Here is a 22,809-nt window from a genome sequence, read left to right as displayed (position 1 = left end):
GCATACTTCCTTACAGGATGAAGTTGTGCTTAATAGCCTCTGTTTAATTTATTCAGAAACGACACGATTTTTGTTGCTATATTTTGTTAGAAAGGAAGGAGAGGCTGTTTCTACAGGTGTCATAGGAAAATCGATACTGAGCCACGGATTGTTGGATCCCATAGAACCATGGAGACTTGGCAGTGAAATTCTTCCAAAGGTGAGTAGGGGCATTGATTTTCCTTCTTGTCCCTGAAGAAATATGACACAAGGAATGAAGGCTAAATTTAGACTTGGAAACAAGTCTGATTTGAAACTATGCCTTTAAAAATTTGGTGACAAGTTTTTCAAAAATATTAAATGAGGCAATTGAATGAGAATTTGAGTATATAAATTTTTCTCAGATATTTTTCTTAGATTCACTTCTTTTCTTTATTCTTTTGGGTACTTTTGAGGGGAAAAAATGGCTCTTTGACCAACGTTTTATCTGTAATTCAGACCCAGTGATTTCCTGATGGAATACTTGTGTTTTACAATACAAAACAATCTCTTGCTTAAACCTGCCACCAAGAATGCAATAGTCCTTTAGTTTCTAAGAAAAAGCATATTATATACACAATCAAACTTCAAATTACTGAGCCCGTCACTGATCTTCCTTATTTAAACTGTGTAATCTTCCAGCTAACTTGTGCCTTAATTTTTAGACACATACTTGCTTATTTGTGTACTTATTTTACAGTTTCTTCTAGATTTCGAAAAGTTGAAAAGCTATACGTAATGTGTTGGTTGTTTTACCGCATTGCTTAGCATTCCATCCGTACAGGCAGACGGTGTTCCTAGGTTTGGGAGTATAAATCCCAGGGGAAGTGAGCTGAAGAACATTTTATGCATCACTCATCCTATTATGAGCCCTGTGCTGCTCCATCTCTCTACAAGGTAAGCAATATATTGTGAGTTGGCTTCCGGCAGTCGAGAATGATGTATGCTAATGTTCTTGCTTCAAAGTGTATGTTTTTGGAACTCATAATGGGGAGTACAGGAATCATTTTATAAGCAAAAGAATAATTGGAACAATTTAAGTTACTCACACACGCTCTAGCTTGCTCATCTGTCCCCAGGTAGTATTTGGTTGTTCTACCTTGGGACCCACATCCTGTAATGTTGTCTTCCTCATGTGAAATGAGGTGGTAAATTGGTCATTTTTATAATGAATTTGAGCAGAGTAGATGATCAAGGAAGATAATTCAGGCCTCAAAGTAGAAAACTGCCAGATTACCACCACTCTGCTATGTCTAGAGGTTGATATAATTAGAGTTTTAGTACATTGTGGGATCAAAAATTGATTCTAAGAGTTAAAATATAAGATGATAGAAAGTTCATGGTAATGTATAGAATTCCCTTAATATTGTTTTCTTTTTTGGTGTCCAATGGAAAATTCCTAATTCTTTTTTTCTTATTCTGAACTTTCAGATTGGCTGAAACAACCACCACAACAAAAATTGTTCATAATTTGTATTCTGACATTGGATCATCTAGTTAATACCCTAACTCTGATTCCCCAGAAAGACAATGCTCTATAAGAAAGACTGTCCATTAGAAGGTTGCTACTGCATTATTAGTAAAATAACAGGGAAAATGCAACATTCTGCATGTCCCATCTGATGAGGTAAGATTTTATCATGTCCCATAAAATGAGATTACATTTCATTTTATTTTTTACTATCCCAGGTTCAAAAAAGTTCTGCATTTCAATCTGAGACAGAAACCCATAACATATACATTGTCTCAGCTGTGACCAGCCTGAGACATTTAAAGCCAGGCTGTATAATGTATTTTATTTATGCATAAATTACATTATTTTTACAGTTTTTCATCCCTTCCAACTTAGAAAACTATAACTCAATGTACCCTGCATATTTAAATAAAATAAGTTATGTGCATTATAACTCTTACAGGGAGGGTAAGGCATACTATTCTCTAACCTTTGATGAGGTTTAACCTTTGATGTGTGAATTCTTAAATGTGAACAAACCACAGACAATGGAATACTTGGAAGTATTCTAAAGTTAAAGAGTTCTAAAAAGTTCTAAACTAAAGTTGAGAACTAAAGAGTTCATGGTAAATGGCAGCTTGTGTTTACTGTTATAATAATACAACAACTGCATGGGAGGAAAGAAGTACACAAGACAGTGGAGAGGTGATGGAGGAGCTGGACACATGGGAAATTCCAGGTGCCTGTAGATAACAGTATGAGGCTCCTCAAATACCTGGCCCTCTTTTTTTTGGTACATATTCTGTCGCCCATCAAAGTGCTTTATTCACAGTCCAAGAATATTAGTGTTTTCAACATCACTACCCTTTATGTTTATAGCAAAAGCTCCCACAGTATGTAATGTATCTTATCCATGTCTGAGCAGCATGATAGTAGCCATTCTCTCTTTGGGTTTAAGCAAGCATGACTTTTCCTAAAATATTGCAAAGAGCAATTTCTAGTAGATAATTTGTAGTTTATAAAACATGATTTTTAGGGGACAAGTGGCAATTAATTGAATGAAGTGTAATTATATTCCATGTGAAAATAGTCTGGGATGCCAACTTTGGCGAGCCGAGTCTTTGACTCATTATCATTTTCTTGGCTTGCTTTGTTGTCATCCTTTGGTTCTTTCTGGATCCATCTCTCTTTTGTTTCCCTCTGACTCCTCTATTGTATTCCAGTTGGCAGTTAAAGAACAGAAACAGAGAAATAAGACTGCATGGCTACATTTTCCCAGTGCCACCAACTGGGAGTTAAGCTGACTAACATTTTGAAAGCCCAGCCCATTTCGTTCACAGCAGGCATGGCAGGTAAAAGCATTTCTGTATTGAAGTACACACTTCGCTTCTTCAGGTTCTTGGTCTAATTTCGCTTGTTTGCCAGTTGTGGGGAGAAATGAAAATAGGTCTCAACCAACTGCCTGGGGTATTTAATCAAATGCCCAGCAACTCTTAATGATAGGATGCAGAAATCTCACTTTCAAGGATTAACTGTGGGGATTTTGTCAGTCCAAATGGTATCCCCTTCTACGCAGCATGTTACCGGGCTACTTCCTACCCCTGACTAAATAAGATGTGGTAGAAGAGCTCCAAGTGGCTTAAGCAATACCTCCTGGGTTAGCAGATATCAAATATGCAGGGTGAAAATTTCCATTAAATGTAAGTCTTTGCAAAGGTCCTCAAGCATCCATTTTACGTGTTATTGGTTGCTTCCGTTGGAACAAGGATTTGAGGATTGATTTCAGTGTGTTCTGTTAATTTGATTATTACTTCCTAAGTGGTAAGTATAAACTTCTTAAATATTTTATGAGGCTCAATTAATCAAGCCAATACCGTAACGCACATCCCAATATTGATCCTTGCGCTTTGGACCCGTCGCTCAGCCACGTTGATGCCTTTTTCTCAGGTCCTTGTAGAGGAGAGCTTAGGGAGCTGGAAGAGTGAGGGAAAACATCAGTCCTTCTCCCCGAGCAGCAGCTGGCATTGGAATTGTCTCCTGGGAGGGGATTTCCTTGGAAGTGGTGAAATTGGGATGAAAAATGCCGGTTTGCATTTATATTAATGTGTTTTTAAGGAAGCTTAAGGGCACTATACAAAAGTCATCCAGGAAGGATAAATGTAATATTACATTTAAGGTGGGAAGCCTAAAGCTCTGAGATGCTAAAAACTATTGTGATAATATCATAGCTCATTTATGAATAAATCAAAATATTCCTTAGCTAGTGCACATGTGCCTTTTGTTGAGATAAATTTTATGAAACCTCTCCTTTCACTGAAGGTAGAGTCTTTACATAGACCTTCTTACCATGGAGTATAACCTAGTTTATTTTGTTTTGTGTTCTATGACCATCCTATGGCTATTTCTCATCAGACTGGATCAAAAGTTGACAGAGGGAACAGTGGAAAGTTAAAATAACTTTTCTTTGAAATGTTAGCAAAATAAATATATATACATGAATAATTAAAAGCCAGTGGATGTCCACGCCATGACTGTTTCTGGAATCTTTTTAAGAGTGTGAGGTCCCGTCTATTTTAGTCACTAGACAAATTCTTTAGCCAATTTGCCCTCAAACTGGCAAAGATATTCTACTTATAAACGTCCCTTGAGGGGGTCCATGAAGAATCTCTGATACCCGTTTATTTTCTAAAGAAAGGTTCAGTATCAAAACATTCAGAATATTTCAAAGTTACCATGTACTTCTCTGCTTGACTAAAGCGACGTTGCCGTGGCTATAGCTAGAGTCTTTGGCTGAAGAAGGTTACCTTTTCCCTGTTTTTCAGAGATAAAGAAATTTCTTGTTTTCCATTTCTACTTTGACAAGGGTTCCACACTTAAAAGCTTTGTCTCCCTGCATTTTCACACTTTCCCTCCTTGTTTCCCACCTTTTCTAAAGATGAACTGCCATGTTTTTACCTTCTTACCCCAATGTTTGTGTGCTTGGTGTATATTAAACCAAAGAAATTAAAAATTCAATAAATAGGGGGCTCTGTCTTCTTTGCTACAGGGTCTGGATATTTGTGTGTATGTGTTTGTGTGTTATAATGTAAACTCTGCAGCTTAAGTTTAGTATACAAAGGTAGTAGTTAAACTGAAATTGAATTGACTGGTTTGAATTCCTGCTCTACCACTCACTAGCTGTGCTGTACGGACAGTTTCTAAACTTGCTTCTTCAGTTATAAAATGAGGAAAGTAATCATACCTACCCCTACTTGGTTGATGTAAAGATTAAATGGAATAATGAGTGTAAAGCACAATGCTTGGTAGGTGGTAAAAGGCCAATAAATCCTAGCAGTGATCTTTGGTATGACTATTATTTATTGCACATTAGTGCAGATACACACATACCCTGTATATGCAGTTTTCTACATAATTCAAAGAATGATGGCTAATCATAGGCAAAATTGTGAAAAGGCAGTATCCGCCCTCAGCACTGCCAGCTTATATTGAGAAGGAGCATTCTCCCCTTGCTCCCTTTGAATACCCAATACCCTGCCTCTCTTCTTCCCTTTACTGGGAAAAACCGCCTTTCAAGTAAGGACCTGAAATTTAGCCACTCAAAGGTCTAGATGACTGAGAACATTTGAGGTGTTGCTCTTGTAAAGGTCACTGACCTCTTATCAAAGGTGGAATACCAAGCTGATGAGATTGCAGGCATCCAGCAACAGCTGGAGAAATTTGTTTGGTGATGTGATCTCTCCGTTGCCTTCTGGAGATCTCCCCAGAGTGGGAACGGTTAACTGGGCTGGGGTAAAGTTAGTTCTGCTGCCCCGCTGGGGCTCTCCTGGGGGTTGTTTGACATCCTCAAAAGCTGCCTCTCTCAAAGCCTGGGCCATTTAGGAGTGTCTTGTCAGCTTTTCTATTTTTTTTTTCATATATGTCTGTGGGTTTTGAATCTAGTTACGCCTTAGACCACAAGCAGTAGTCTTTTGAACATTCTTTCCTAATGCTCTTTTTAAATTTTGGGATATACATCCATTTTTTTCCTACCCACATCCCATCCATATATTCATTCTCGGTTGTCCATTGTATTTCTTTCACAAAGGCCTGTATTCATGATTTAAGTTTTTCACACATCAAGCTGTTATTCTGAGACATTTTTCTGAAATATTCTTCTTTTCTTTTTTTTTTGACATAACTCTGCCTGTATTTTCTACACACAGATTTGGGGATTCGAAGGACTGGGTATGCCTTCACCAGTAACATATGATTGGAAAACCATTTCATTTCTCAGCTTCAGTTGGTCAGGGAAGTGGTAAGAGAGGGCTCTGCTGTGGTGTTGTAAGAATCAGAGGACAGTGTTTTGTAAACTCACAAGTGGAGTAGAAGCTTTTTGGTTTCCTTTTCACCCATTATGACTACCTCCTCAAGCAATTTTTTTTTAAGGGAGGGCACGAAGAGACACATTATGCTTAGTAACTGGTGGAAGAAGAGATGGGATTCTCTCTCTTTGACATTTTTCCTTATTCCCTGAAATAGCTATTGTGTGCATTCTTCTGATATTCTGTCAGTTGCCTTCTGCTAGCATTATACCATGTAATGCAGAGACAGCCCAGGGAGAAATTCTCAGATGACGCTAGAAGAGGAGAGATGTCCACTGGTAAACAAAAGGGGCCTGTATGAATGGGCGAGATCCACAAACTGTTTCTCAAAGGATCCAGATCATTCTTTAGAACATCTGTATGCATCATGGTCAGGCTGAGATACTCCCAGGTCACTCCGAAGTTTAGACAGAGGCCATGATTCTGGAAAATATTTTTTCCAGATCCTCTACATCAGTGATAAAAGAGAATAGCTAATATTTATCAATACCTGCTATGTGAAAAAATCACTTTCAATAAGAATAACCGCTAATTGGGTTCTGGGTAGACACCAGGTAGGCACTGAGCTACAGACATGACCCAGTTGTCTAGTCCTTACAACAACCTGGTGGCACTGGTATTATTGTACTCATTTTATAAATGAGGAAACTGAGGGCTCTCTGACTCCATAGCCAGTGCTTTTGGATTTTCCCACAGGTCCTGAGATATAAATAGCATTGTGTACATTTTGCACATGAGGCAGGTTGAAAAACTTGTCCCAGTGGCTCCACGTGGAAGACCTGGACTCCCATCCAGGTCGGCCTTACCCTACACACTAGAAACACTGCCGTTCAGAGGGCTCCCATTCTCAGAAAGGACCTTTCTCTCCCTCTTAAGGTATGATCCGATGTGGATTAATACTGTCATAAGTTGGATAAAACTGAATTACTGACAAAATAAAATTAGAAAAGACATATAAAACACAACCAGTTCTTTATTATTCGATTCAACAAGCATAAAATTACCCTCACATTGCTACAGGTTCTTCCAAATGCTTGCTTGCAATTTCTGGCTTATGTCATGGTGGACCGATAACAAAACCACCTGCACCAGCATCAACGGATGCACGGGCAGTGCTTTGAGGAGCACGGCTGGAGGCCTTCGGGATATAAAGGTAAGGCAGCTTCCTCGCTCATTAACAGAAGTCTTGTAGCTGTAGATTTAATTTCAGTATTTACCCGTGAGGCCTTGCATAATAGCCAGGTTGGAAATATACTAAACCACAGTTTAAAGTTAAAAGTCATGGCCCTTAGTTTTTGTGTCTTTTCTCTAACCACAGTTAAATAGAATGTCTTAACAATATACCCCCAGGAATAAAATTCATTTTGTATGAAATATGGCTATTACGTGAATACCTATCTTCTTGTAACCTACATAACCAAAAAATGTAGACCACTGTAAATTAGCTTATTTGATATAATAGAGATAGCACAATATTGGAGGTAAATCACTTTCTTTCCAGAGGACCGGTTCATTGTTGTATTCATTAATTAATGTTCTCTCCTGCTGTCTCCAAGTAGGTTAAAGAAATTAAAAGAAGTATGATAACAAAGCCAACAAAGCAAATATTTCTGGTTAGTTCCCACAGTGACTAGAGAAATGCTTGTCACCTGTTTCTTCTTGTAGGGCAGAGCAAGTTAGCTTAGCAGTGGTCCCTTTTTCGGCATTCCTGAAAGCAGGTCTTAAAACAGAATGGCCATGAGAAACAGCGAACACATGTTTCCTGGGGGAGAACAGGGTCTGCAGCAGGTGCTTGTCTCCACATCCATCTGTAGAAGTGTCTGCAGGAAATAGATGAGGGAAAAGGCGTGATAAACAGAAAACGTGAGTTGCTATTTTTGATGTTTATTTAGCAACGTTATATCCCAGATTTCAGGACAAAGTGTAATTTTTGCCTGATTCCTGGCCCACCTCTCCAAGCACATGACTGCTGTTTGGTTTGCTGTGTTTACACGGTGCTAGTGCTGGTTATGGTTAATCTTAACCGGGCTCTAACTGCACGGAAGAGGTGCTAGATTCGAGGATCTGTTCAGATCAATCATTGTGTTATATTGTGTCACTGATTCTCTGCAGTCAGTTGAGGTAAAAATCGTGGCAGAAGATAGGCTCTTTATGTGTCCTTATAATGGAGCCCTTTGCTGACCATCACTTTGGCCCCCTTAGTACATTGAAATTCAAAGGAGGCTCCTCCATTCTTGTCCTTAAGCAATGGCTTAAGCAACCTAATGTTACTCAGATTTGCTGTCATCATTCATACATTGATCATTCATTTATGGAGTGCCCAACAGGTGCCAGGTCCTGTGGGAGATTCCTAGATCCTGGAGACATGATTATGAAGACTTGATTTCATCTTCAAAGAATTTCCAGCCTGATGGGGAGGCACAGGGATGCAGGGAGAGATTTAGCGCATTGTAGCACTTGCTATAATAAATAAGGCCTAGGAATGTAGGAGAAGTGACAAACTGGGGCCATAGAGTCAGGAAGTGCTTCACAAAATGAGTGACACGCAGCCCAGATTTGGAAAAATAAAAAAGAGTTTTAAATTTAATATTGGTAAACACATATCAGTATTTTTGCACAGTGTGACTTTCCTTGGGTGTTTTTCATTCGTGGCCTATTTTTTTGAGACTCTTATTAAGTGTCCTAGTGGAACTACTGTTTTTATGGAATATTTTGTATTATTTCTGTGCTTCTCCACATCATATTCCTGTGTCTGGACAACAGCTAAAAGTTAGAGTGGTTAAAAGCAAAATTTTGTTTACACTTTCAGTATCTCCTTACTGAGTGTCTTTGCCATATTGATTGCCAGCAGCTTTCTTCTAGATTCAAAAACTCACCATCTGCTAATGGTTTTTATTTCCTCCTCTGCCTGTGATAAAATTCATTAGTAGTTAATGAGTTCCTAACTGTTAAATAGGGCTTTAGCCTTGCCTCAAAGATCTATAAGACAGGGCATGCCTAAGATAGCATTTAATTTTAAAAACTAAGTTCATACTTAATCGAGTTTAGCGATGGTAGCCTTGACAAAATGGAGGCTTTTGTTTTTAAAAAAGAGAATGAGTAAGAAACCAGTGAGGAAATTAGAGAATGTTTTAACATTTTTTTTTAAATTCCAGGAAAAAACTGTAGTGCTTAAAAATAAATAACTGAGCACTTTAAAGAATAAAGGCTGTGACCATGCACTGCTAACTGGCAATTTAGACAAGGCCAGCAAAGAGAGAAGATTATACTGAACAACAGGGAAAAATGCCCAAGTGAGCCAAATAGGCCATCTCACAATGCTTGATTGACAGCTAGACATTGGGTGAGACCACACAGAACTTAAGGGTCATTGATAAGGAGTGCTGTGATGCAGTATGTCAGCTAAAGTGTGAGGGTAGCACATCCTGATACATGTCAAGAAAGTGGCAAGAGTAAATCCCAGTGTCCTATTTTTAACAGATGCATACTCTATCCCTATCCAGAATCCTGCCGTTCTGCCATGAATAAAGACATCTGAACATTTGAAGAAGTTGATAGAAAATGCTCGATAAGTGTCAGTCACTGTTCATTTATTAAGTTGGACTGATAAAACACTATTTTTAAAACCAAAACCAAAAGCTTGGCACCACGCCTTTGCATGTGCCAGACGGTTCTCCTAGAGATTTGAGACATGGCAGTGAATGAAAAAGTATTCTTCCCTCTCCTGTGGCACTTAAGGTCCAGACAGGGAGACAGATACTCCAGGGTTAAGCATGTGACAATAAGGTGGGTGGAGGATACAATGGGTGTGAGTGGAGAGGAGATCTCTCCAAGTCCTGGGATGTTTCTGAGAAAGTTTCCTCAGCAAGTGAGATTTCACTGGGAGTTGAAGCTAGCCAGCTGTGAATAGAGGCTGAGACTGGATGGAATTTGGAGTTCAGGGGTAGGATGGAGAGTGGGGAAAAAGTGTTGAGCAAATGTGAGAGATAGGAATGCATTTCATAATAGGGTAGACCTATTGGCTAAATCCCAGAATATAAAATTGTAAGACAGCCCTGGGAGCTTAGAGGAGTGGGAAGATCAATCACTAGAAGACAAAAGATCTAAGACCTAATGACAGCTCAGCGAGTTCCCTGGGGTCAGTTCAGGTGTGTCTCTCGGTCTCTCACAACTTCTTTTCTCTCATCTGTAAAATGGTGGAAATGATGCATACCTTGCTTAGCTCATGGGATACCTGTGTGGATCGCATCAATATATGAAAGTTATTTGTAAGCAATGAAGCATATACGGTGATAGATTTTGTTTATCAGTACTTTACATGGCAAGGGAAACTTTGGGGAAAATTTCAAAATATAAATCCATTTTGGGAGATCTAGATCTGAGATTGTATATGCAAATGAGCCAGCCCTTCATATTAATAGTGAAGGGAGCTCAGTCAGGGCTGCAATACAGAATAGTGGGGACTGTGGCAAAATGGAAAAGGCATGCCCTGCCTGAAAATCAAGACAATGTGTTGTCATATAAAAATATAGATATAGAAATACCAGGTCTTCTCATTTTAACTTCTACATTTTTAAAGATCTTCTAATTATAAAGTTGGAAATTCAGATGTTTATGTGAAGCTAGTTGGTGCTAGTCCCTATATTCAACAATGGCACTATGTGTGTGGGTCAGTGGGAAACAATGCTCCTCCCTCCAACACACACACACACGAACTGTGAAAACTGACCTATGAACTGTGACATCAGGTTCAGATGACTAAGGGAGAGTAAATATGTACCTTATCACTTGAAATTAATGTCAAGGACACACAAGCGAGCCAAATTCTTTGGTGCATTAAGAGAGGACACTAGGCTAGAATACTGAATGATGCGAGCGGCAGTCTTCCTTGTCACTAGACCGCTAGGACAGTTTTGCTTACTCTTTCACCTTTTTTTTCCCTTCTCCAAAACCCACTGCAGGCTTCAGAGTCATATCTGCTGAGTTCTTTATGGAACATGTCACTCCCTTGCTCAAGAACTTTGGGTAGTTCCCATCACATACATCAAACTCCACATCTGCTTTCTCTTGCTTTGTCTTCTTCACTCATCCCTTCTTTGTGTTCTCCTCTTTATTCTCTACATCTTTCTAAGAGCCAGTTCTGTGCTTTTTTCTGTACACATTGAGCCTTCTGAATCCATTTTATTGGCTATCAGCTCTCAGAGATCTTTAGAACCACAAATACGCAATGGCAGTGCTTGTAGTTATTTTTTAATGCACTTCGAGAAGTTTTCTTAAGCTGAACAAGAAATGTGGACCTTGTTAATCATTTATTATTATGGTCCTGTCTTATTAAACTATATTAAATCTCAAACTAACTGAAAGTAGATGTAAATACCCAATTAAGAATGTGCAGACACACACACTTTAATGACTAGGTTTAGTCCAAACTTTAATGACTACCTTTCCTAAAACATACTTCTTATTTTATATTAACATTTTCATTACAACATTAAAATACTGCTCTAAAAGTGTTGATAGCACCAAAACCCTGTATGTGTAATGGGTGTGATAGCATAAAACCAAAAGCTTTTATTTTTGGCCTTTGCATTCCCAGTAAAGGAGGACTTTGAGGATTGTATGTCTTTTTAGAAACATGAAGAAAATGTTCTTAGACAAAATTACATTTGTTAAAAGTGGTCACTTACATTTATTTTTATACTTACTTTCACCATATCTTGGATATCCTAATACATATGGTTTCAGACTTCAGTTTGTTTTATATCCAGGATATGAGGTAGGGGAAATGAGTGATTTCTTTTCACTTATTGCTATACTGGGTTCTTCTTATTGGAAGCATGGCAAATGACTCTAGGACGTACTTGCTATGATTAGAGAAGGAAATGGTAAAGGAAGTAATATAAGAAGGATTACCTTCCTGGAAAGCTTGGTCACCCCTGTTTGAGAGCCTCTCATTTTAATCTTCATGTTATGTTCACTTTTATTTCACCTTGTTGTTGTTGCTTTATGAAAGATTTTAATTAGAAATTACTAGGTTCTCATTTTTGCTCTGGGATTCATACTTTGAAATAAGTGAAATTTAGTTGTCAGATCTGTGCAAATTATTTAGAGGTGTCTAAGGCAAAATCAATGTAATGGTTTCCCTGAAGGTACTTACAAAGCAATTAGAAAAATATTAATATTTAACTCCTATTATTATGCTTATAGAATCGCAGGTGAGCATGGAAATAGTTCTAAGAATGCCTAGGTAATCAGTGGTGAATGCAAATCTCGAATGACTGCTTGCAAAGAATTTGGGTTTTGTCAAAAGTGTGAAGAAAATTTGACAGCTGCATAGGCTGAAGTTGGACTTTGTCTGTCAGATATTTGGACCTGACAACAAAGACTAAAAAGGTTTGCATGGAAACTGAGAGTAACCCTGGTTTTCTGCAGTCGTGAGTACTTCAAGCTTCTTACTGTGAATTGCAAAGGGTTTCGTTCATGAAAACCGTAAATAATATGGTGACAAGGCCATGCATTATCAACTCTTTCATTTTTCTTATCCATCACCTCATAAAATATACATGGTTGCTGTTGCATTTTGATAACGGGGTGGAAAATACACAGGTGGCTTCTGTTTTACTAAGATCACTTTTGTTCTTATTCTTCTAGGGATCTGAATATAATATAAAGAAACACTTCAGAGCTGGATTTAATGACAGTGTTTAAAATGAATTTAAGGAAGCTTCTACTTATATAATTCTTATTGCCAAAAACAATTTAAAATTTGATTTGTAAATTTTCAGATAGGATGGAAAGGTACCTGAAAAGCAGTTTATTTTCTTATACATTGCCAAGAGGATAATTTTGATTTAAATTATTTTATTATTTAATACACTTACTACATGAGTGTGTGAACCATTTAAAATATTTATTGATTTCTATTGTGAGTGCATTTAATGGTACATTATAGTCTCAATATATAACAATTCGATAGGTAGACTGAAAAATATAAACTTATATGACCACATAAGATTTTATGTTATAATATAGTTGACAGGAATGTGTTAGTTATCAAGCAATCTTAACTGTCCAAATTTATCCTATAAATGAAATTTATAAAATGGTTTAAAAATCTGCTGTCTTTATGACCTATTTAACTAATTTGTAAAAGTAATCCTTGTGTTTAACATGATAGACATACTGAAATTAAAAATGGTGAGTTTCTTTTCCTATCTGAATTCCCACCTTAAATTTTCAGTGATTAATGTAAAAAACATGTATGTTTCAAAAATGTTTATCAATGTGACTTTACTGGCTACTTCATATGTCCCAGGCACTCTGCTAGGCTCTGGAGATACAGAGATGGGCAAGATAAATTCTCTGTCCTAAAGGACCTCATTGTCAAGTCAAGATGACTGGAAAGTGGATAAATTGCCACACAAGGAATCAGAGAAGATTTACTTGGTTTCAGTGTCTCTATGGGGTAACTGGGAAAGGTTTCATCTAAAAGGATGAAATTCAAGCTGTTTACAGAAACATGCAGAATGAAGACATAGGGGTAGGTCATTCTCTGCAGGTGTGAAAACAACACCCACAAAGGTACCCCACAATATGGTGAAACTTGGAGTACATGCACATGTGAAGAAAGAAAGGTAAACAGTGAATTAGAAAGATGTGACAAGGCCAGATGGCAACGAGCTTTGAATGCAAAGGAAAGGAATCTGAATTTTTAATCTTGTAGAAAATAGTCAACCAAGGTATATAATTGCATTTTTGGTTTTTAAACAGGCTTGTGATTTGAAATGTTTAGTTGTTATTTTTTAAGATGGTTAACTCTGCCAATCATCAAAAAATATACATAATATATGCTAAAAGGAGAAAAAAGAGGGGAAAACAAGGAAGATTTTATAATTCTCTAGCCCCTACCTGAAATAATAAGGAGCTGATGAGATGGAAGAAAGGCTAGATTCAATAAATGTTTCTGGGTTAGTACAGATAAATGTTAGTGACCAATTGAATGTGAAGAGACAGAGAGAGGGAACTGTTAAGGATGACACTGAATGTTCTGGTTTAGAAGACTGTAATGGATGACAGTGCCATTATGGTTAACATTGGAAGTAGGATAATTTACTGGGGATGGGGAGGGAAATAAGCATCAAATTTGAAATACTTGCAAGAAATCCTAGTAGACATCTCCAGAGATAGTAATGTGGATGTGGAACTCAAAAGAGTTGCAACTCATTCTTATTTCTAACTTTTTGAGGCAAGTGAGTGTTTGTTGACCTGAGGAGGTAGAGTTTTTTTATGTAGCGATAGAGTACTTCCTCTATAACCTCCAATCTAGGAGATTGAATGAAAGCATTGAAGAGTACCGGGGATGGAAACTTAGCAAACTGGCTCACATTAAAAATGTGAGTAGAGTGGAAGAGTCTGTCAAGGGAGACAGAATGAAGCAAGGGAAGACTTAGGGAAGAATGGATTTTGAGCAGAAGGGAGTCCTTTTGGTGCCAGATTTCACTAAACTGCCAAGGAGTATGAAGATTAAGCCTCAGTTTTTGGTTAGAAATAAGGGAGTTTATGGTCATACCAGGAAGACTGAGTTGGGAGAATGTAAGCCACATTACAGTAGGTGGAATAATGAATTCTACTTGAGGAAGCTGAGTCGGTAATGGCAGGCAGCCTACATTTTCCACACATTTGGTGTTGAAGGAAAAGAGGGGAATAGAATGGTAGCTGCAAGTTGTGGTAGGATCGAAGGAAGGCTTTTGAGAAAGCAAAGTTGAGAACAGTCTTGGAGAAAGATATTTGTAACAAAAGGGAAACAGATTACCTAATGGCACAACTTGTAGGGGCAATGGGAGAGGATACAATCCACCTGGAAGAGGGACCTTGGAAAGAAAAATGGGTACCTTTCTCCTCCAAGAGAGGAGGAAAGAAACTAAAGACAATTGTCAAATGGTAAAATAAACAGGTTTCTACCTCTTTTGCTCTTTTATGCTTTAGGAAGTAGGAAGCCAGATAGTTAAATGACAGTTGACAAGAGAAGAAGAGTAGTAAAGATTTGTAACAGCTGCTTGAGGACTAGGACAGAGAGATGAGCAGTTGTAAGTGAAAGAGTTTCTGAAGTCACCCCTTTGTAGTCGCATCAGTCTGCCCAGTGGTATAAGTTTTTTCAGCATCATGGAATAGCTTTGGAGCAGGAATAGAGAAGAGCTATTAATTAAATTACTCTGAGTCAGAAATGGATCCAGGGGTACAACAGAAGGACAGTTGGTACAAATATACAAGTCTGAAAGTGGTACTATAGTTCTGTAGGGTGGGGGAGGTTAAATAATCAAGATTAATAACATTGCTTTTATTTTTACTCCAATCTTGGAGGTTTAGGCAAAAAGACTTAATTTATTCTAAGTCAGCTTTGAAAGAAGACAAATATTTAGACAGGAATCAGCATGTCTTCTTTATAGATTCATCATTGTGTAAGGCAGCATCGTGGCGGAAACCTATATTCATCGGCTTAGTTAGTTTTCCTGAATCTTTGCAATAAAATGAGTTCCCAGAAAGTTCATCCTTTGAGTAGGATTTTAACCAGGGAGACCATCATTACTTTGTCTCAACAACTACCTTTGTAGTTGCTTGCATTCTCACTTCTAGTTTGTAAGGGATAACAAAGATAAACCTTTGAGAAGGGATAATTGTACATTTATTTGTAAAGATTCCATTGTAGGCGTACAGCTGATACTAGATTTCCTCTCTTCTGTTGGCACCTTAAGTCAAACCTTTAATTGACTGTCACAGAAATTTGTTGAAGTCTGCCTTTATGTATAAAAAGCTTTTTCATTAAAACATCATCTGGGATGTGACAAAGTGGACTATATACCGAACTTGCTGGCCTGATTCTGCTCTTAACCACTTAAATCCAAATATGTCACTTTATATCTTAGAGCCACAATGAAATCAGCATAAAAATAACTGCTTTCCTTCAAGATTCAGGTTGAGAGCCTGCCATTTAGGAGAAATCATCTTATAATAAAATCCTCTTAGATGGACAGTTAAGATGGTTCTGCCTTCTCTCAGTCCCTTTCCATTTCTCATCCCTTCCTCCTCTTACTGAATTAGGTCAGAAGCAAATTTCAGTAGAGTCAAACATCGCCTCCTTATCCATCACTCAAGTCCCCAGCTCAAGTGCCCCAGCTTGATGTAGGGTTCTGTCCTACATTTATAGTCTGAGACTTATAACGGAGGAAACGTATTTACAGAAGACTTGATATAACAGTCTCTTAAGTTATAGTGATCTGCCATGTTAGAAATACATTTAATCAACTTGATTTGTTTGGCGACCTCAGAAATGAAGCAACTTTGTAGTTTTGGTGAAACTAAACTTGAGAAACATTTTCTGAGAGTGCCAACAGTAGATGGAGGCATTAAAAAAATCCTATTCATGAAAACCAGAGAGGGGCAGGTTAAACCCATGGAGAAAATAAAATCTTTGGTTTTCATCATTGCCATCTAATAAGTGATTTCTATGAGTCATTTATTTACTTTGTAATTGAGCAAGTCATAAAATGAATTGAGCGGCCACAGATCTGTTGCAAATGAAGATGAAACATCATGTGCTTTTATTTAATAAGAAATTTAATCTTATTAAATAAAATTGAATTTTCAAGATAGTTAAAAAGCTTGGTATGTTATATGGTCATAAGGCCGTTTTTCAAACAAGTGACTGTCCAGTTTCAGTAGAATGTTAGTGTATTCAAGGGGAACATTTTCACTAAATTGGCAGTTGTTTAAATGCATTGGTCAAAATCGTCTTGATCTTTATCACATAAAGAATTACGTCTGGAAACTCAGTAGGTGATAAAAACATTTGTCGTGCATGTTCATTCTATGTGACATCTACCAAAATGGTCAAAATTTTTAAGAAATTCAACTCTCACTAGTCTATTTTGGCTCATTTCCACCAATTAGGTAGATTTGCTAAATTTTCTTTTCATGTGCAATATTTTTAAGCCGAATTTAATAGTTGATTTGCCATTGTGCAAACACTATTTATTCACATGAAGTCCATGATTGGGATCTTGTTTCTCCTCTGATAAACTTTTTTATTATTTTTTTTTTTACCTCTACTAGCTTCTTCAGTTATGAGAATGAAAATTCAAAATTTGACATAAATTTCAAATTTGAAATTTCTTTTAGTACGTTGATCTCTGAGACTGTAGAGCAGAGAAGGAAAATTATCTTAAGGAGAATGGTTTTCTACTGAAAACTTATAATAAACTATTTGGGAAATCCACAAGAAATGCTTCCCCTCTATCAGGAAGATACAAATTATTTTAGAGGGTCTTTCTTTAGAAATTCCTTGACATTATTTTTCCATTCACATTTGCTTTTGATTTGCCTAAGGAGAGCACAGAATAATGAAAAACATAGGATTTGGTCTTGAGGTAGTACCTGAATTTGAATCCTAACCCCAGAATTCACGTATGATGTGACCCAGGGCAAATTGCCTTAGTTGTCTCATGTAGGAAATGATGAGTGTCATTTTTGAAGAGTAAATGTAATAACTAATTTTAGCAGGATTAAAAATAGAATGAAGTAACCTATAGAAAGATACTCACTTTGTAGTTGAAAACTATGGGATGTGACAATGACAAAATGGCTTTGAATTCGTTGTCTCATAGGCAAACCAGAGTCACTGCTTTACAGTCACCTTTTGTTCACATATATGCATTTGGATATGATTTTAGTTATTGCAAAATGTGATCTAAACCAAGACGATACTCAAAAGATATTTATATAGATGAAGCTCTATATTTAGGTTTTTAAAAATCAGTTTCGTGAGTACAGAATGGAAGGGACCTAGTTTGTCAACAGCGCAAATAAGCAAAGATGTAGCAGCTTTAAATGACTGCTTTGTTCCTTCATTCATTCACCAAATATTTATTGAGTACATACTGTGTGCTCAGTGCTGAAGATAGAGCAGTAAACAAAACACACACAATTCCCTGCCTTCAGTAGCTTCTGTTCTAATTGATCATGAGCTCAACCCAAAACAAACCAAGTGAAGCTACTGAGAGAGGAGAGAATTTGCTTTTATAATGCAGTTTCCAACTATAGTAAATCAGGGTTCTAATGGATTTTATGTTTATGGAACATACTTGTGTTCTTATGTTTATCTTTGGTGATACAAATTAAAAGGGATATGATAATTTGGAGTGTCTTGGGAAGACAACATCATGAGTTTTCTGAAACCATGTGCATAGTAAATGGTGTGCTAGGAGAAATGCAGGAGAAACTAGATGGTTTATGTCCAGAGAAGAAAAGGGCCAGAGGAAGTGATAGCTTACCTCGAGCATTTAAGGAGTTGATTCAAAGGAAAGGCAACAGACTGACTTTACGTTGCTCCAAAATGGGACTAGAACCAAAGACTAGCAGATTTTAAAAAGTAGATTTTAGCTCAAGATAGAATTTTCTGCTTAGAAGAGTTATTCCATAGCAAGAGGTTATCAAGGCTTCCTCTTTGCTGAGGGTAACTCAGCAGAAGCTGAGAGAACACTGTGAGGGGTCCTCTCTGAGTGGGAGACTGGCAAATGGACCTCTGAATCTCCAACTCTGTAACACCATTTTTGTTCTGTAGTTAATCACTACAAGGATTCATAGCCCAGAAAAACTCCAGAGCCCTCATGATTCCAATGACAGTATCACTATAGGATCTCTCTACTTGGTAAATTTTATAGGAGAATGAGGATTTCCTTATTTATCAGCCATGTTCAAGAAGTGTTTTGTATGATTTTGCTTTTGTTTTTTAAAACGGCGACCCCTTAGAGATTTGCCTGTCTAAGTCCATTTTCTTGTCAGGATTGGAGATGACAGGTTATTCTGATACTTAAATATTCATTTCTGTGGCATATCTATATATTTCATTGGCCAACCTTCTGTGAATTGTTTGGATTTTGATTAGCTAAACTCCTGGCAAGCTAAATTTCTCTAACAGTCTTCAATCCGTTATATTAAATGCCTGTTCAACCTTGGAAGATATATTGATTTTGATTTTTTTTTCTCAGCAAAGTGGCAAACACTGATTCCATGACTGTAATAGAGATTGATTACATTTTATGGAACACAAAGAGAATGCTGATCTTAGTGAGACAATCTTAGGGCTTACAGAAATGAAAATATCATTTGAATTAATAATGAAGTTAATGAATTCATCTGTTGCTGATGAAGTATTTTGAGAAAATATCAAAAGCTCTGCAGCTCCACAAACACTGAGAAGAATTAAGACGAATTATGATACGCTGGAAGCGTCGGTTTTGTGAACCCTTTTAAAAACTTAATAGTAATTGTTCTCCAACCCAAAGCTATGGCATTAATCCCCAGCACACCTGGGCATGTTGCATGGGAGTGTTCATATTAAGAGACATTTTTCAGTTAAGTCAGGACAAAAGTAAATCATGATCGATGTCAACCAAATTCAAAATATTAAGAAGTCTATGGGAGCACTCTGCTTCTGATATGGTTTATGTACCCTAAATTTAAAGTTGAACAAGTTTCCCTTTTAGTCTAAGCTTTTTAATGGTTAAGCCTAAACTAGAATAAATAAATGTTAATATGTTTTTATTATTCTGCTTTGCTGTCTAATAGTTTTTACTTTATAACTTAAAAGGTGTTTAAAAAACAAACAAAAAACCAGGCACACATGTCATAAGCTTAATGTATGTAAAGTATATGGACTATGTTTTCTGAGAGAGAATAGAAATAAGAAACAAAGGTAAATATTTTAAGGTGTTGAAATAAGCTATGGTTAATCTGGAAAACATTGTTAAGGGAAGAGTATAGAATTACTTTCTCTGAAAAAACCTTGGAAAGAAGGAAACCAGCTTATGTCTATTTAGGGACCTTATCCATTTGTCCATCTTCTATCCCCGTCACCTATCTTTGTGCCAAACGTGAGATCTAGCTCAGAGGAGTTCAGTAGCATCTGTTAAATGAACAAACAAGTTTCCCTGATAGCAGAAAGAAAAAGAAATCATCATAACAAACAGCGTTTGTTGAGCTACTAACATGTGCCGTGGGACATTACCTGTTTTCCCCCAAGGTTTCACAGTTCTTACATGGCCACAGGGCGGTAAGTCTCAGGGCAGGGCTAGGGGCACTAGCATTGATGAAGCTGAAGAGTATTTGTGCATATTCTGAAAGATCTGTTTACATGTCTGCTATAGTTATGAAGAAAAGGGACCAAACCTGAGGATTTGGGAAACATCAGAGAAATTATTATAAGTATTTTTGTGGCGCATTCTTTTATTCTATGATTGTACTATGCATGGTAATATTATTCTTTTTAATGTGTTCTAATTATTTCATAGGTATATGCTTTGGCTCTTCTATAAACTTTTTGTTGGTAAATTATTTTTGGTCCATCCTAGATGTTCTCTGTATCTCTGTAACTTTAGATTCCGAGAGTTCTAGAAGTCTTAGGTCCTTGATCCATACAGTGAAGAGATGAAATCTCCAATTTAATATAGTGATGAACAAATGATGCAGAAACTACTCTAACAATAGTTGACTATTTCCTTTGATCTTGTGTCTAGAGAAAACATTTTATATAATTTTTTATTTTATCGAACTTTACAATTTCAGATTTATAGAATGAAACCTTTTACTCAAGAACTCAGCGTTTGCTTAAATATTCTCACAGTTTGTAAGACATGACTTTAAAAGTAATTTAAATAAAATAACAACTTAGGACTAGCTAATTGCCACCAAACTCTACAAAAACTCTGCAGTAAATAGTTTTCTCCTTGTTATTTTCTATCTGAATAGACACGTTAAGCTGTTCCTTTCACTGTAACTTATACAGCCAGCGAAGGCTCATGTGTACCCATTGGTACTATTAAATACATGAAAGTATAATTTTATTTACACCATAACTATTTTATATTTTATTTTTCCTCTCATGTCTCCTAAATTAGAGTGAAGCTACAATTCAGACAAAAACTAATTGTTGAGAAATCGGAAAATTAAACCTAGGAAATACATAAATCTACCTAACTATAGAGAATTTCATAATGAAATTATGTTTTATTTAAAAAAATAAATTTTTTTATTTAATTTTTTTATTTAACTTCTAAACACAATGTTTTCTGAGAGAGAATAGAAATAAGAAATAAGAAACAAAGGTAAATATTTTAAGTCTTTAGAAGTTAAAAGAGAGAGATTCCCTGACTTTAAAAAAAATACATAAATTAATTTTGTGTAAACTTTTTAAACGAATTGTTTTGTTGGTGTAGGAAGAAAACATCTTTAACGTAGTGTGAACTAGTGATTTAAATAGCATCCGTTGGAGGTGATTTTGTGAACAAACTGCCATTACACTTACATGTGAAATAAGTGTTCATATTCAGGATTCCCATTTATTGTAAGCTAAGATATTTTATGGGAACCAAGTACCTAACAGTATTAAATCACAGAATGAATGAAGGTAGTCTTATGAAGGGTATCTAATGAATGATCAAGTAACATAATTACTTAATGCAGTCTATAAACTCTAGTATTATGGGTATATATTTATTTCATACTCTTTAAAAATGTAAATATAAAGTTACCACCATCAGGTGGAAAGACTGATAGATTAATTAAAATGGAAAGGTTTTTGTAAAATTTAGAAGTCAGTATGTAAATCAATAACTTTTCTGAATGATTTTTAAAGCCTGCAGTTCTATTAACTTTTGAGAATTAATGAAAATGAAAGGAAGCCAGTTTCCCCTCCATACTATCTTCAAAAGTGACATTATTTTCAAGTTTAAATCCTAGGCAAGCATTTAATAGATTGCAAATACTATTTTTTTTAGCTACTTCAAAGTTAGATTTTTAAGTTTCCTTTATAAGTTGTAGAAGTGGTTTTGCTCATTGTTTAAAAAAATCTAAGTTATACAGACATGTGTAAATTAAAAAGTGGAAGCCCTCCCCTTCACTTGAAGTGGTTTCACTCATTGTTTAAAAAAATCTAAGTTATACAGACATGTGTAAATTAAAAAGTGGAAGCCCCCCCTTCACTTGTTTCACTCCCCAGTTTTGCCACTGCTATATTCAATATCTTGTAGTAGCTTGAATATATTTCCATGTGCTATACAGTATAAACTTGTTAATATGTTTTATATATACCAGTCAGTATCTGCAAATCTCAAACTCCTAGTTTATCCCCTCCCACCCCTCTCCCCTCTGGCAACCACAAGTCTATACTCTATGTATGTGAGTCTGTTTCTGTTTTATATATAAGTTCATTTGTCTTTTTTTTTTAATTCCACACATGAGTGATATCATATAGTATTTTTCTTTTTCTGGATTACTTCACTTAGAATGACATCCTCCAGGGCCATCCATGTTGCTGCAAATGACATTATTTTATCATTTTTATGGCTGAGTAATATTCCATTGTATAAATATACCACAACTTTTTTACTCAGTCTTCTGTTGATGAACAAATATTTAGGTTGTTTCCATGTCTTGGCTATTGTAAATAAACTAATGTTTATCTGAAGGGTTAGAATTGGATGATACCTTCTGAAAATAGATACCTAAAATAGAATTATTGGAAGCAGAGTAGTGTACTTTAAAAAGAATTTTTAAGGTGATAGTAATGCCTTACCAAAATCAGTTGAACTTCAAAGTTGGTCTTAAAAGCAGATTGGAATATTGATATCTAAGAGTTTCTGATGAAATTTTTGACTAAGGGCTTTTACTTTTGAAAGAAATGAAAATACTGATGTTTATTTTGAGCAAAGTTGATTATTATTACCACACACCTAGGTTAAAATAAGAAATTCTACTTTGGCTCTTGCCCAGAGTTTCTCCTTGTCTCCTAATTCTCTTTTCCCCAAGTCCTTCTAATGTAATCTTCAGTTCACTTCTCCCTGGATACTATGAAGTTTCCTTGTTGCCTCTAAGAGATTAAAAATAATATCATAACTAGTAAATTTGTTCAAAAATCAACTTTCT

General features: G+C 36.3%; 1 long non-coding RNA gene across 7 annotated transcripts in view; it reads left to right on the top strand.

The window, feature by feature from the left end:
- LOC107034552 (uncharacterized) overlaps positions 1 to 22,809 on the top strand; it is a 91,110-nt gene that overhangs the window by 25,465 nt on the left and 42,836 nt on the right. For 5 of the 7 annotated variants that reach the window (XR_012078496.1, XR_012078499.1, XR_012078497.1 and 2 more), the window contains exons 3-7: positions 91 to 199; positions 803 to 915; positions 1,450 to 1,645; positions 2,695 to 2,823; positions 6,853 to 6,985. This is a non-coding gene — a long non-coding RNA (uncharacterized lncRNA). The remainder of the gene's footprint in view (positions 1 to 90; positions 200 to 802; positions 916 to 1,449; positions 1,646 to 2,694; positions 2,824 to 6,852; positions 6,986 to 22,809) is intronic. The other 2 variants (XR_012078495.1, XR_012078498.1) reach the window with 2 other exon arrangements.

Source organism: Vicugna pacos, chromosome 12 (genome assembly GCF_048564905.1).
Source record: "Vicugna pacos chromosome 12, VicPac4, whole genome shotgun sequence".
In the NCBI taxonomy this organism is placed as follows: domain Eukaryota; kingdom Metazoa; phylum Chordata; class Mammalia; order Artiodactyla; family Camelidae; genus Vicugna; species Vicugna pacos.
Note: the sequence above shows the minus strand (reverse complement) of the source record. Positions and strands in the feature narration are given on the sequence as shown.